General features: G+C 39.8%; 1 long non-coding RNA gene across 1 annotated transcript; it reads left to right on the forward strand.

The window, feature by feature from the left end:
- Positions 1–97: 97 nt before the first annotated feature.
- On the forward strand, positions 98–3,572 carry LOC106998425 (uncharacterized). Its single transcript, XR_013417240.1, has 2 exons — positions 98–319; positions 395–3,572. It is a non-coding gene; the product is annotated as an uncharacterized LOC106998425 (long non-coding RNA).
- The last annotated feature ends 10,082 nt before the right edge of the window (positions 3,573–13,654 follow it).

Here is a 13,654-nt window from a genome sequence, read left to right on the forward strand (position 1 = left end):
GCGACCGCGGCGTGGGCGTGGCGAGCGCCTAGCGAGGGGGCGGAGCGTGGGGGCGGGCTTGCAATGGCGTCGACCGGAAGGGCGGTGCTCGAGCTGTGGTGCGTGCCCCTAGTTTGTAGATTCCTGGGTGCACTCGCTGGCGAGGCTGTGCGGCGCCGGTTTCGTGGCTAAAATCCGACAGCCTTATTGCAGAACTTGTTTCTTTGTCCGGAAAGGGCTCCCCTGTGTAACTTTACACCAGTTATCGTAGATGAGGCTTGCAAATTACAGATGTAGACGGTGAGGGAACGGGAATTTCACTGATAGCGCCTGAGAACCAGTAAGAGACCTGCAACAGCTTTGTGCTCCACTGGCAAATGCTTCCTCCTCTAATACGCATTATGTGTGCTTGCAGACACAAGGAGTAAGATACAGCCCCTCAAGGGACTCGCCATAGGGAGAGGACACAGAGCTGTGGGAATAAAGGGGCCACAAAGAAAGACAGAGGCGTTTGCTGAAAACTTCCCAAGCTCCCATTCCAGCAGTTCCTGAAGGGTAGGTAGGATTTTGGGGAGACAGTAGAACGTGGGCAGAGTTGGAAGGAGGAGATGAGGGGAACAAAACGTCTCCTGATCCTGGACAGTTTGATGTGTTGAGAGTGGGCCAGAGTGTAGAGAGAGAGAATGGAGTATTTTTGCCGGTTTACACTTTGTTTGAGACAGAGTCTCGCTCTGTCGCCCAGGCCGGAGTGCAGTGGTGCGATCTCGGGTCACTGCAACCTCCGCCTCCTAGATTCAAGCGATTCTCGTGCCTCAGCGACCTGAGTAGCTGGGATTACAGGCAGACGCCACCACGCTGGCTCAATTTTGTATTTTTAGTAGAAATGGGGAGTGGGGTCCGGGGGGCGGGGGGTGGTCTCACCATGTTGGCCAGGCTGATCTCGAACTCCTAACCTCAAGTGATTCGCCCACCTCAGCCTCCCAAAGTGCTGGTATTACAGGCATGAGCCACTGCACCTGGCCTGCCGGTTTACTCTTAAACTCTGTTGTAAATGCTGGATTTTGTTAAAATAGCTCTATCAGACACACTGCTCTTCTCTGTCTGTTTTTCAGTCTTTTTCATGGCTTTTTTCCTGGGTACATATGGTAAGATTATGTCCAAAGTCTTTCCATTCCTTCACTCCACTCTCTCACTCACACTATGGCTTTTAACTTCTATTTATGGAAAGATGACTACCAGATTATTATCTCCAGCCAGGATGGCCCCCCTAAACTCCAGACTTGGACTGGATTTCTGTCTGCATTAGGATATCTCACAATCGAATGCAACTCCTAAAACTCATATTAATATTTTCTCCTTAAAGGGACTCTTCCCTCTGTGTGTTGACACTCTTCACGTACTTGCCCCAGCCAGAAACATGAGAGTCAACTTCTCCCTCTCCCTCAGTCCCTGCATTCAGTTTGTCACCAAACCCTAAATATCTATCTGGTCTTGTGCCCCTCTCTCCCCACTGCTGCTGCGTTAGTTCAGGCTTTCATAATTTCTTCCAGGATTACTGAAAGATCCGCCCATCTGATTTCTTTGATGCCAGGCCCTTGAATCTGATACTTGAAAGCCCTGTTAGTGGCGTAACACTAATCAAAACGTAACATCAATCAATGCCATTTCCTAATTTCCTTCAATAATTTTTGAATGATGTAGGCTATAAACAAATACCATTCTTCTATTTAAAAATATTCAAGGGAGAACAAATGGATAAAATCCAAAGTCTTTAGGCCAGTCAGGGCCTGAATTACTTCATTCTGTATATGTCTCTATCCTTATTTCCTGCTCTTCTGCCAAATTTCACACCAACCTTTAAGGAACATTTGTAGTTCCTTAAAAGGACTATGCTTTTTCTTGATTCCAGGCCTTTGTGTATGCCAATACTTCTGCTTGGAATGCAGCAAGCAGTTTCTAGTGAGGAAAAAAAGAGTTTTGGCAGAGAGTTAGTTTTCTTTTCCCTATTGCAGATATACTGTCTATTTTCTGGAAAGAGACACTTGCATTTTTGTAGTACCTTGTTTAACAATAATAGACAAGACTTCAGGTTTCTGGTCTGACATGTAAATAATTTAGAAGTCATCACTCCATCCTAACAAGAACTAAAAAGCGAAACAAAATGAGAAATTAACAACTCTTCTTAGAACTGTAGGAGAAGTGGGGTCACAGGGAAAACAGCTTCCCCAAAATTAGAGACACAGATGGGTGGATTCAAAGAATCACAACTTACCATAGAAACGCACCTTCGCAGGAACCATTACTGGAGTAGGAAAGTCTGGCTCTAATTAATGAATTGCCGGAGGCTCGCTATGGATTAGTTTGAGAGTTAAAGATTCTGGGGGGCTTTCACACTTTGTGAGTTTTACCTCCATGAATTCTCAGAGAAGATCAGAGAAAAATCTCCAATTGCTTCCTGCATGAGGAGTGTAAAAGGAACTATTTTGAAAAATTCTAGAGCATTTTGTTCTTAACAAGACTTGCCATCAAAAGAAACTGTTTTACTAGAGCCTAGTGTACTGGGATTTTTACAAGTGGTTAACTGCCCTGGGGGAAAGGAAATACCCAACTCTAGCTCCCTCTAGACATTCTGTACCACCTAAGGGGGTGGGAAAACAAACTGAGAACTGAAGTTTACAGCCTAGGGACCCAGGCTTACTAAAAGAATGAGATAAAATTGTAGAACTGTAGGACACTTCCCCTTCCCGTATATCTTACCACTACATTACTAAAGGGCTGTTTACTGCAATTCCTTTGACCCAGTATGTTTTATCTGCCTTTCAATAAAAAATTGCAAGGCACGTTAAAAGGCAACATAGTTTGAATGGACAGAGGAAGCAGCGGAACCAAACCCAGAGGATGACAGGGATGTTGGTATTATCAGACCATGAATTTAAAACAACTATGATTAATATTGTTTGAAATGCTTGTTCCCTGGTACCGTAAAGAAATAGTACTTGAACATAAATTTAATTAACAAGGCCATTTTTACTTCTGCAGAAAGGGTACACTCGCCAGCAGTTTTGCCACGAGAATACACCAAACAAAGGAGACAGGGTCATTTATAACCTGATGCGTCCACCCTACTGCTGTGTCCGGTTTCCATTGGCTGGAATGGGACCTCACATTCTGTATTTGTCGTGACTGACTAGCAACTTAGAACTTTTTAAAAGAGGCAAAGGTAGAGGAGAACAAAGGAAGGAGGAGGTAACTTGTGGAATGCTGAGAAAGGTAAAAACACTTTTAAGTAAGGAAGAGGAACAGGCTGTGACCAATCCTTGCTTGGACTAATATCAGCATGCCGGGGCAAATATTTAGGAGCACAGGTCTTTGAGTAAATTTTGCTTCTAAGAGAAGTTACTATTTATTCCTAATTAAATGGGGAGGAAAGTCTTTGAAGAGGAACCTCTACTTTATTTTTTACAGTATGCTAAGGGCTTTAATGGAAAAAATAGACAACATGCAAGAACAATGGATAATGTAAGCAGAGAGATGGAAATTCTAAGAAAGAACTGAAAATAAATGACAGAAAAAATACTGTAACAAATGAAAAATGCCTTTGATGGGCTCATTAGTAGACTGAATGTGACTAAGGAAAGAATCTTTGAGCTTGAGGGTATGTTAATAGAAACTGTCAAAACAAGAAAGCAAAGAGAAGAAACGAATAAATGGAACAGGATATCATATACCTGTATGGGAGTACCAGAAAGAGAAGAAAGCAAAAGGAGCAGAAGCAATATTCAAAGCAACTATGACTGCGAATTTCCCCAAATTAATGTCAGGAAACAAACCACAGATCCAGAAAACTTAAACACCAAACAAGCGTTCCTTCCAAAACAGAAAGCACAAAGCCCACATGGGTTCACTGATGAATTCTTCCAAACATTTAAGGAAGGAATTATACCAATTTTCTACAATCTTTTTCAGAAGATGGAAGCAGAGAGAATACTTCCTAACTCATTTTACGAGGCCAGCATTGCTGTAATACCAAAGCCACAGACATTACAAGAAAATAAAACTACAGACCAATATCCCTTATGAACCTAGATACAAATATCCCCAACAAAGTATTAGCAAATTGAATCCAACAATGTATAAGAATAATTACATGCTACAACCATGTGGAATTTATCCCAGGTATACAAGGCTGGTTCAACATTAGAAAAATAAATTAGTATAATCCATCACATCAATGGGCTAAAGAAGAAGAAAATCACATAGCAATAGGTGGAGTACAAAACATTTCACAGAATTCAACACCTATCCATGATGAAAACTTTCAGCAAATGAGTATTAGAAGGAAACTGTCTCAATGTGATAAAGAACATCTACAAGAAGCCTGCAGCTAACATCATACTTAACGGTGAGAAACTAGAAGATTTCATGCTAAGACTAGGAACAAGAAAAAGGTGTCCCGTCTCACCATTCCTTTTCAACATCTTGCTGAAAATCCTACCTAATAGAATAACACAAGGAGAGGAAATAAAATGTATATCGATTAGAAAGGAGGAAATAAAACAGTCTTTGCTTACAGATAACATGTATCTGTTTACAAAATCTGAAAAAATTGACAGAAGTCTCCTGGAACTAATAAGTGATTATAGCAGGGTTGCAGGATACAAGTTTAATACACACATTTCAGTCATTTTCCTATATGCCAGCAATGAACAAGTGGAATCTGGAATTAAAAACCCAATACCATTTACATTAGCATCCCTAGAAATGAAATGCTTAGGTAGAAATCTAACAAAATGTGTACAAGATCTATGAGGTAAATTATAAAACTCTGATAAAAAAATTAAATAAATGGAGAAATGTCTCATGTACGTGGACATTCTGAATCAACATTGTCAAATTGTCATTTATTCCCACTTGCTCTATAGATTTAACTAAATTCCAATTAAAAAAATCCCAGCAAATTGTTTTGTGGATATTAAGAAACTGATTTCAAAGTTTATGTGGAGAAGCAAAAGACCCAGATTGGTCAACTGAATATTGAAAGAGGAGAACAAAGTTGGAGGACTGATACTACCTGACTTCAAGTCTTACTGTAAAGCTGCAGTGGTCAAGACAGTGTATTATTAATGAAAGACAAAGGAACAGAAGAGAGAACCCACAAATAGACCCACATAAATATAGTTGATTGATCTTGGACCAAGGGGCAGAGGTGATACAATGGAGAAAAGATAGTCTTTTCAATAAATGATGATGGAGCAATTGGACATTCACATGGAAAAAACAGAATCTGGACACAGACATTATACCTTTCACAAAAATTAAGTCAAGATGGATCACAGACCTACATGTAAATTATAAAACTATAAAATTCATAAAAGATAACATAGGAGAAAACCTAGATGATGACCTTGGGTATGGTGATGACTTTTAAATTACAACATGAAAGGCATGTATGAAAGAAATAATTGATAAGCTGGACTGTATTAAAATATTTTATGAAAGACAGTGTCATGAGAAAAGACAAGCCACAGACTGATAGAAAATATTCACAGAATATTTATTTGATGAAAGACTGTTGTCCAAAAACACAAAGAACTCTTAAAATTCAACAATAATAAAACTAACAACCTGATTTAAAAATGGGCAAAAGACATGAACAGACTTCGTACCAAAGAAAATTTACAGATGGTAAATAAACATATGAAAAGGTGTTCATCATCATATGTCATTAGTTAATTGTAAATTAAAACAATGATGAGATGTTACTACATTAGAATGGCCAAAATTCCAAACACCGACACTAGCAAGTACTGGTGAGGATGTGGAGCATGAGGAACTCTCATTCATTGCTGATAAGAATGCAGAAATGGTACAGCCACTTTTAAAGATAGTTTGGTACTTTCTTACAAAATTAACCATACTAATTATATGATTTAGCAGTTGTGCTCCCTAATATTTACCCAAATGAGCTGTGAACTTACTTCCACACAATAATGTGCACACTGATGTTTATAGCAGCTTTATTCTTAATTGCCAAAACTTGGATGTCCTTTAGTAGGTGAGTGGATAAACTGTGGTGCATTCAGACAATGACATATTACTAAGCACTATAAAGAAATAAGCTATCATGCCATGAAAAGACATAGAGGAATTTTACATGTGTATTGTTGAGTGAAAGAAGCCAATCTGAAAAGGCTATACATACTATAAGGTTCCAACTATATGACATTTTGGAAAAGGCAAAACTAGGAAGACAGTAAAAAGATCAGTGGTTTTCTTGGTTTTGAGGGGAGGAAGGGATGAATAGTTAGAGCACAGAAAATTTTTAGGACAGTGACACTATTTTGTATACTTACAATGGTGGATACATGTTACTATGTATTTGTCAAAACCCATAGAATGTACAACACCAAAAATGTTCAAAGAGCAGGAAGAGAATTACAGCTTGGTTTAGAAATGCTCTGCACAATATCCTGGTAGTTGGTAGTGGCAGACTTGGAAAAATCTTGCTGCGGTATAGAACTTCAAGTATTATATTTCTGTGAACCCTCTTGGACAGGAATGAAATCGCCTGAGGTAATGATCTACATTGGCTTATGGGTAGCAATTAATGATTTGGTCAGATGATCAGGGACTTTGAAAGAATATGATTGTAAGATTGGTAACGAGGAAATCTGGAGTAGAGGTGTGATGGACCTTTTGTAATGGTCACTGAGTGAGGAAAATTATTTTCCATGTGCTTCTCACCAAAAGGTCTGATTTTGAAGGACATTGTCAATAATTAGGTGAACAAGATGATCCACCTTGGGGATGTTGTTCAGAAGGGTATCCAAGTGCTTGCTCCATGGGCTTGTAAATGTAGTGGCCATGGATATAAGCGTGGGCCCAACGTCATAGATATTTTCTTATCAAGGTTGTTCTGACTCTGCCACTGCTGAATACCAGATTGAGAAGTAGCACCACCAACCCTGAGTCCCCAATATGGTATAGTAACTCAAGGGGACTAGACAGTTTCTATGCGACAGGTTGGTTACATTTGATCTCTTTCATCATGGAGGAGGCAGAAATTTGTTCTCACTGGGACCAACACTTACTCTGGATATAGAATTGTTTTCTGGCTCTGTCATGCTTCTACTTCTACCATCATCCATGAATTTATTAATATAAATTAAACATAGACTGAGACTCTGAGATTTAAAAAATTAAGGCATAAGCTTTAAATTATTCTGTTATACATGTAGGCGGAAAGGAAAATGCTAATGGTTTTCTTTTAACTTAGCAGAAAAACTAAAATACTGCTTAGAAATACAGAGATGTATTCTTACAACATTTTTCCCAGGTCAAAACCTTGTCAGTAAGACAATCAGAATTACAGATTCCTTTTGGATGTTATTTTCACAGGACAAAGCAACACTTTGTAACACTTTGGAGTCTTATAAGACATTTTGGTTCAAATAACATATTACAGAGAATGGATTTCTTTTTAGCAAGGAACAGAAGAGGTTCTAGTAACAATTATGAATATTCACACAGCTCCATATTGCTGAGGATAACAAGTGGATATTTTTTGGAACATTCTTAATTTAATATCTTATCAAATCAGATTTTTTGAAATACTTCATGATGCAGAATTATGTTTCTCTTTTCATAGCTGCAAGGAGAAGGGATATCTTTTTCTCAGACTTCTTTGGTTAATTATAAAGACTTTCATTTTTAAGGTCAGCTTCTGAAATTTTATTGGCTATATTATAAGCAGGCCTATAGAGGATAATTTTATTGGCAGAAATGGAGAAAGTGATAAAAAGTTATTTAATACCAAATCATAGGATGGTATTGTTTTTCTTCTATATTATTAAGTACCCCTTGTTTACCTATAATTTCTTTCAAAAAGACCTTGAAACTTCAGGGAAGACAAATGGTCTATCCTTGTGGTTTTTTTTTTTTTTTTTTTTTTTTTTTGAGATGGAGTCTCACTGTGTCGCCCACTCTGGAGTGCAAGGCCGCGATCTCGGTTCACTGCAAGCTCTGCCTCCCGGGTTCTCGCCACTCTTCTGCCTCTGCCTCCCCGGTTCTCGCCATTCGCCTGCCTCAGCCTCCCGAGCAGCTGGGACTACAGGCGCCTGCCACCATGCCCGGCTAATTTTTTTTGTATTTTTAGTAGAAATGGGGTTTCACTGTGTTAACCAGGATGGTCTCGATCTCCTGACCTCATGATCTGCCCCCCTCGGCCTCCCAAAGTCTAGGGATTACAGGTGTGAGCCACTGTGCCTGGCCTATTCTTGGGTTTAAAGTTATAGAATAATAATGCCTAAGAGATATGAAAGAAAAAAATTAAAAAATTAAGTTTCTGGAAAAGAGCAGTCTGGTTTAATAGCATTTTAGAGTGGATATATTTAGGAATTTTATAAAACTCAGTATTTGTCAACAATAGGAGATGGCTGGTAAGAGAATACACAGAGACGGCATTTACTGGCCTATTTTTCCAAATAAGAATGTTATTCAGACTGTATACAGAACATTGAGTTTAAGTTATACTTAGAGCCATTTAATTAGGAATGAAGAGGACTTGGTGGTAGTGGGAAGAGTAGGGGAGAGGCATGCCAATAGTCTTTAGCTCTCCGGGGGACTGGACGGACGCTGTGATACTCCAGAGAGCAGAACGAGGAAGGCAGAGCTTAGCTTTAGCCATAAGGAAGAAATTGGTCTGTGTATATGTTAAGCCCAAGGTCGGCTGACCTACCAGACATGTTTTAAAAAGTGATTTCTTTTTTTTTTTTTTTTTTTTTTTTGAGACGGAGTCTCGCTGTGTCCCCCAGGCTGGAGTGCAATGGCGCGATCTCGGCTCACTGCAAGCTCCGCCTCCCGGGATCCCGCCATTCTCCTGCCTCAGCCTCCTGAGTAGCTGGGACTACAGGCGCCCGCCATCGCGCCCGGCTAATTTTTTTGTATTTTCAGTAGAGACGGGGTTTCACCGTGTTAGCCAGGATGGTCTCGATCTCCTGACCTTGTGATCCGCCCGCCTCGGCCTCCCAAAGTGCTGGGATTACAGGCGTGAGCCACCGCGCCCGGCAAAAAAAAAGTGATTTCTTTATTGAATTTGGAGTTGGAAACCATCTATGTTTCTTCACCCAACTTTTTACTTTGAAAAGTTTCAAGATTTCAAAATTTGAAAAACAGGACAATAAACATCTCTATGTCCTTCACCTAAGTGTACCAATATTTTTTGCCACACTTACTTTCTCTCTCTCTCCCTCCCTCTCTCTCTCTCTCTCTCTCTCTCTCTCTCTCTCTCTCACACACACACACACACACACACACACACACACACACATTTTTTGATAAAACATTTGAAAGGAAGTTTCAAAACTCATGAAATTCACCCTTATCTCCTTCAGCAAGTATCCCCTAAGAACAAAGACACTTTCCTACCGTTCCCATTCATCCTTAAGACAATGTTCAGCTTGCAGGTGCTATGATTCTCATAAACCAGTAAGAAAAATAGTGCCTGTTTTCCCTGTAATACAGGATTCATTCAGTAAAGTTCTTGCCTGCTTCACAAGGTGCATTGCTGGAGGCCTGCTCTCTGCAAGCCTCTTAAAGAATATGAAAATAGTCCTGCCCTCAAGAAGCTCATCAGATGAAATAATACATATGAAAATACTTAAAATGTTAACTATAAGTGAAAGATGCTATTATTATCTCTTTGCAAATTCTTTTTCTCAAAGAAAATAGGGTTTAGCAGATGGAAAAACAAAACAAAACAAAAAAGTACCACCAGAGGGCACTATAGTAGCATTTGTAGTAGCATTTGAAAAGCAGTGTTTGAAGGCGTTGTGAATATATCTTAAAACTTCATTATTTTTTCTTCTCAGAGTAATATACTGTGATTGTATTGCCTTCTAAATTCAACTCTTGTGCACCCTATTAACTGGTGTTCTTAAATATTTGTAATAATTTCAGACCAAAAAATAAGTTTTTTTACATAGACCCATGTATCTTATTATACTGAACAATATAATTTTTTTCCTGAAAATTTAATAATCTTTGACATACTGAAGGTCCATGGCTTATGTGCCTTGGGCAGATTTCCAATGTTTGGTCCAGAAGATAGGGTTAGGGGGAGCGGTAATTCTGATGAAATGTTTAGAACAAGGGAAGGTAGATCATTCATCAAACCTTTAAAATACCGCTTTTTGTTTTTTCCTTTGGAGGGGTCAAGTTCCATTCCAGTTTTGTTTCACTGGCTTGACTCCTTTGAAATATTTTAATTTGTGTTGCCCCTACTCTTTCAAAAAGCAATATTCTTTAAATGAAGAATGAATATGAGAATACTCAGGAGAAGTGGACAACTGTCAGTAGTTTACAGACTTTTAAAAATGCCTTTGAAGCGTAGTTCTTAATTGGAGGTTTTCTACATATTGCCAATGGCATCACTGATGTGTAATTTTTGTTTTATCTGGAGTATCATATAGAGATTCAGCATTCATTCTTCAGTTTGAAAGAGATATATTTGAGCAACTTAGGCATTTGGTGTGCATTTTGAAAAATTATACTATAGGCCAGGTGCAGTGGCTCATGCCTGTACTCCCAGGATTTTGGGAGGCTGAGGTGGGCAGATCACCTGAGATCAGGAGTTCGAGACCAACCTGGGCAACATGGCAAAAACCCATCTTTACTAAAAATACCAAAATTTGCTGGGGGTGGTGGCACATGGCCTGTAATTCCAGCTACTTGGGAACCTGAGGCAGGAGAATCACTTGAGCCTGGGAGGTGGAGATTGCAGTGAGCAGAGATCGTGCTACTGCCCTCTAGCCTGGGTGATAGAGACTCTGTCTTAAACAATAACAACAACAAACAAAACAAAACAAAACAAAAATTATACTGTAAATTACTAGGAATTTCAACTGGGTGCATGGAGGAGAAAAAACCCTCTGTTGCTGAAAGAATGATGGAGGTGAAGCCTTAAACTCCATACATCTCACTCTGGGATTTCTCAGTTGTATTTTTGCTTCTAAGGCAGGGTCTTGCTCTGTCGCCCAGGCTGGAGTGCAGTGGTGCAATCACAGCTCACAGCAGCCTCAATCTGGGCTCAAGTGATCCTCTTTCCACCTCAGCCTCCCAAATGGGTAGGACTACAAGCACATGCTGACATGCTCAGCTATTTTTTATTTTTACTTTTAGTTTTAGTAGAGACAAAGTCTTGCTATGTTCCCCAGGCTGGTCTCAAACACCTGAGCTTATGCCATTGTCCTGCCTCAGCCTCCCAAAGTGCTGGGATTACAGATATAAGCCACCTTGCTCAGCCTCATTGATTTTATGAATAATTCTAACAGCTCTGCCAAGGATAATCAGAATTTTTTTTGAATTACAAAACTAGATATGAAAATTAGAAGACTCATAGAGACAGGGACATTTACTGCAGCAGTGATTGCTCAGAGAAAGAGAGAGGAAGGGAGGAGAGAGAGACTGAGACTACTGAATCACAATTTAGCATAAAAATTAGTGATCATAATATGGACAAGAGACAGGGAAATACTGGATAGAAGAGGGTGGTTCCCCAGCAAAAGCCCCACCCTCAAGCCTGGAGACCCTCGGCCCTGAGTGGGAATGGGCATTTCTGTTTTCGTGCCCTGAAAGTTGCCTTTTGACCTGCTATGCCCCCCATTTGGTACCCATATAACCCTGAACTTTAGGTTCCAGAAGCAGACGAGCAGATGAGATGAGGAGACAAGCAGATGAATGGCAGAATGAAGTGGCAGAGAAAGAGAGAAGAGGAGGAACATCTGAACGCCAAGAGGAGTTAGGCTGGGGGTGGTGGGAGAGTTGTTTAGCCTCTGGATGGCCAAACTCCAGGGGAAGATAATCTTCCCACTGCATCCCCACTTTCAGCTCCCTATCCATCCTGCTGAGAGCCACCTTTACCACTCATTAAAACCCTGCATTCATCCTTCAAGTCTGTGTGCAACCTAATTCTTCCTGGATGCTGGGCAAGAGCTTGGGATACAGAAAGCTCTCACACTGGCCCTCCGCCCTTGCAAAAAGGCAGAGAGTCCATTGAGCTGGTTAACAGTTATGCTGTCTGTGGACAGCAATGCTAAAAGAGCCTTGTAACACTGGGGCTGCAGGCACCCTCCCCTAGACACCACTGCGGGGCTGGAGCCCAAAGCACTTGCCCTGACTTCTGCACCTTACAGTCTGCATGCTCCCCTTCTTGTCAGGGGTTTGAGCAACGGTGACTGAACAGGCGAGTCACACCCACGTTGCACATCCTTCGAGGGGGATCAGGAACTCTCCCATTTCAATAATTACTATTCTGTGTTGTTAAGATTATATTTGGGATTATCTATTTAGAAAAAAAGGAAATATAGAAAATGTTTTGGAAATATTCCATTCAAAAGGGTGAATATAAAGTATTCAGACATGAGGATAGACTTTTGTTATCAAGCAACATATATTTATCGAGCATCTCTGGTAGAGGGATGGATTCAAAGATTGTTCTGCCTTCAGGGAGTTTACAAACATGTACTTGAAAAACTAGCAATGGAAACGGTGTGTGATAGGATTTTGATGAATACACTAAGCATCAAAGGAGATCAGGGAATGAGAACAGCTTTGTGGCTGCAAAGATCTGAAAAAGAGCTGGGTCTGAAATGGAATCTAGGAAGGATTCACTGAGGCAAAGGAAAGGAGGAAAGGGGTGAGGAGAGAGAAAAGAATTAATATAGGGAATTGTATGAGAAAGGCCAACAACGTGTGGAGTGCATTTTAGTCCCACAATGCCAACAAAGAAAGCATTTATAGATAAAGTGTCTGGCTTCCATTTTTAACGAGAGAGAATTTTAAATAAGCAAGAATATAAGTTTCTACTTTGAGGTATTAATTACTATCATTTCAGCAAAATGTTTATCTTCTCTCAGAATTCAATACATGGTAAATCATTTTTAAAGAAAACTGAGGTTTCAGAAATTACTCCAAGGTGAAAGCTAGTCTTTATTACTCTGATCTAAATTATTATGTATCTTGTCTTTTTTTTTTTCTTCAACTTTTATTTTAAGTTCTGGTCCAAGGTGAAAGCTGGTCTTTATTACACTGATCTAAATTATTATCTATCTGATCCTTTTTTTTCCTTCAACTTTTAAGTTCTGGGGTACGTGCGCAGGATGTGCAGGTTTGTTACGTAGGTAAACGTGTGCCATGATGGTTTGCTGCATGGATCAACCCATCACTTAGGTATTAAGGCCAGCATCCATTAGCTATTCTTCCTGATGCTGTCCCTCCTGTCCCCTGGACAGGCCCCAGCGTGTGTTGTTCCCCACGATGTGTCCATGTATTCTCATAGTTCAGCTCCCACTTATAAGTGAGAACATGTGATGTTTGTTTTTCTGTTCCTGCGTTATTTGCTGAGGTTAATGGCTTCCAGCTCCATCCGTGTCCCTGCAAAGGACATGATCTCATTCCTTTTGATGGGTGCATAGTATCCCATAGTGTATATGTACCACATTTTCTTAATCCAGTCTATCACTGATGGGCATTTGAGTTCTGTCTTGTCCTTTTAAACTGTTCATTGTAACATCTTGAGTATAATAATTTGAAACCTTCCATTTTGCTATTTTTATATAAATCTTTTCATCTGTTAAATCTTATAACTATGAATGTTTACTTACATTATTTTATAAGT

Source organism: Macaca mulatta, chromosome 5 (assembly GCF_049350105.2).
Source record: "Macaca mulatta isolate MMU2019108-1 chromosome 5, T2T-MMU8v2.0, whole genome shotgun sequence".
Taxonomy (NCBI): Eukaryota; Metazoa; Chordata; class Mammalia; order Primates; family Cercopithecidae; genus Macaca; species Macaca mulatta.